The 2500-nt window shown below is 53.4% G+C and overlaps 1 pseudogene; it reads right to left on the bottom strand.

The window, feature by feature from the left end:
* The window catches only part of LOC142791069 (large subunit ribosomal RNA), a 7911-nt pseudogene that overhangs the window by 3032 nt on the left and 2379 nt on the right, over positions 1–2500 (bottom strand).

Here is a 2500-nt window from a genome sequence, read left to right as displayed (position 1 = left end):
GCACTGTTACCGCATTTTGGTAAAAGTCTTCAATGTACGAGATAAAGTCTTCAGAGATCCCTTTTCTGCGTAAGGCTCTCAAGATTGCCGGTAAAACAACCCTATCGAAAGCCTTCGCAATGTCAAGCGAGGCCAGAGACAAGGGTCGCAGTGACTTGCGCGCTTCATCAATGATTGTCGCAAGGAGAAGAATGTTTTCAGCACACCCATCCACTGGCAAAAATGCCCTCTGCTGCAGGTCCAAATCGAGGTCAGCAAGCAGCCTTCGGAAATATATCTTATGAAGCAGTCTAAGGAGCACATGAGATATTGAGATTGGGCGGTGTTGCGAGGCTGTTGAAGCACCAGGAACTTTGGGAATGAAGATCGTTCGTGCTTGGGTGAGAAAGAGTGGAAGTCGCTTCAGCAGCAGGAGCAAGTTAAGTAGAACCTGGAGTATTACTGGCGGAACCTTCCGCAGTTCCCTCGCCGCAAAGCCATCAGGTCCGGCTGCCGAGCTTGATGAGGGCATTGCCGCCTTAATGTCCATTTCTGTGATAAGGAACACAGGATCGATAACCTTGTGCGGGCGTTCGATAGCAGGAGACACTGATGAAGGCACCACTTTCTCCATGATCTCTCTCCATTCTTCTAGAAAAGCTTGGGGATCCTCCACCTTGGAGTCCGCCTCTCCATCCAGAATCTGTCTTGCACACTGTGTCCTGTTCCGTCTGAAGAGTTGTTGTGTCAAGGCGTATTCCCGCTTCTTTTTCTTCCTGCGACTTTCTTGAACAGGTGGAAGAGGTTGGCGACCATGCGGACGCAAGTCCGAAGCGAACACCTCCCTTAGGTAGGCATTAAGAGCTATCGTTATATCCTCCCTGTCGAGGAATCTCTTTGCAAGCTCCCATAGCTTGTATGCTTGGTACGCTCTTGGCGGAGGTTTTGTTGTTAGACCTCTTAGCTCAGCCTCAATCACCTCACGGTGATTTACCTCGGGGATGACCAGGGAGGCGTCCTCAACAGCTTGCTCCCCAATGTCGGCTAGCACCTCCTGAGTGCTTCTTGGGTAGAGTCTGTTCTGTAGGTCTTCCACCAGCCTCTTGTAACCTTCCTGCCTTCTGTGCGATTTAATGCTGTGCAGCGTGCGGTGCGGAAACGCTCTTAGTAGCTGTGCATTGATGTCCCGGACCTTCTGGGATCTTAATTCAACCTCCTTAGTTGCCATCAGGTACTCCTCCTCCTTTTTCCATCTGGGCTTGAGTCTGGCCAGATTCACATCTTCGTTGTATTCTTCAAAATGCCGATGCCGGCGATGCTGGCTCAGGCCAATCTTGCTTCCAAAGGTTGCAGTACATTCTGGACATTGGAATGTCGTTGTCATGGTTGATATGTGGCCTGTCATATTCGCGTCAGCCGGGGCGGCATTTTCGGAACAGCCGGTAGCTGCTCCGTTCTCAGAACCTTCCTCTGTGGGCTTGTTGCCCGAACGCTTTGGCATGCTGCTCCTTTGAGTGATTTCTCCGGGGGGCGACCCGCAGAACACAGGTTCACCTCCCTCGTCCTCGTCATCGGACGAACGTAAGTCGGGTGGAAGTACGAACTTCCTCCTGACCCTAGGTCCTACCCCCGTAGACATCCAGACTGACCCCACATGGACACTGTCAGCAGAATCGCGCGCATTCGCCGCATCAGCGCCAAGGGGAGCTGGTTGACCGGAGGGGACCGCAGGGGTTGCACCAAGAACTGGCTCCCCTGAATCAGCGTATGAAGCCACGTTTGAACTTGGCTCCTCCGCAGCATCAACAGACGCTTGGTCAGGTAGGGAGTTAATAACCCGCCTGTCCTTAGGCCTTGCCCCTGTCATTACCCAGGCTGACACCCCATGGCTGTCGGCTGAAGCGCGCGCCTTCACCGACCTACCACCAAGGGGAGCTGGGGAAGCAGAGGGGGCCATATGAGCATAGCATAATGTGCCTTCAGTGCGTTCAACCCACGTACAAGCCGTGGCCGTTGGCTCAATAACCATTGGCAGTACTGTGGCATGAATACCGTCCTGGCCTTTAGGGTCATTACCCTCAGGGCTCTCGGGTTCCATCAATTCTGCAATAGTTTCAGCTCGTTCACATCCGTGAACATCAACATCGATGCCTTCAGCCCTTTTGACAAGAACTATGACAAGAGAGTCATAGTTACTCCCGCCGTTTACCCGCGCTTTTTTGAATTTCTTCACTTTGACATTCAGAGCACTGGGCAGAAATCACATTGCGTCAGCACCGATCAACGGCCCTCGCAATGCTTTGTTTTAATTAGACAGTCGGATTCCCCCGGTCCGTGCCAGTTCTGAGTTGGCTGTTTTCTGCCGGCCGAAGCAAGAACCTCAGGCGCGAAGCCCACGGAAAATGCACAGCTGTGGCTTTCCACAGGAAGGTCCCGACGCTGGTCCGGGCTCGGCCGCACCGCTTTTTACGGCGGCGAGCCTCGCCCAGTCCCGGTGCAGTGCCGTTCCTGCTTCTGGACC

Source organism: Rhipicephalus microplus, unplaced genomic scaffold (assembly GCF_043290135.1).
Source record: "Rhipicephalus microplus isolate Deutch F79 unplaced genomic scaffold, USDA_Rmic scaffold_137, whole genome shotgun sequence".
Lineage (NCBI taxonomy): Eukaryota > Metazoa > Arthropoda > Arachnida > Ixodida > Ixodidae > Rhipicephalus > Rhipicephalus microplus.
Note: the sequence above shows the minus strand (reverse complement) of the source record. Positions and strands in the feature narration are given on the sequence as shown.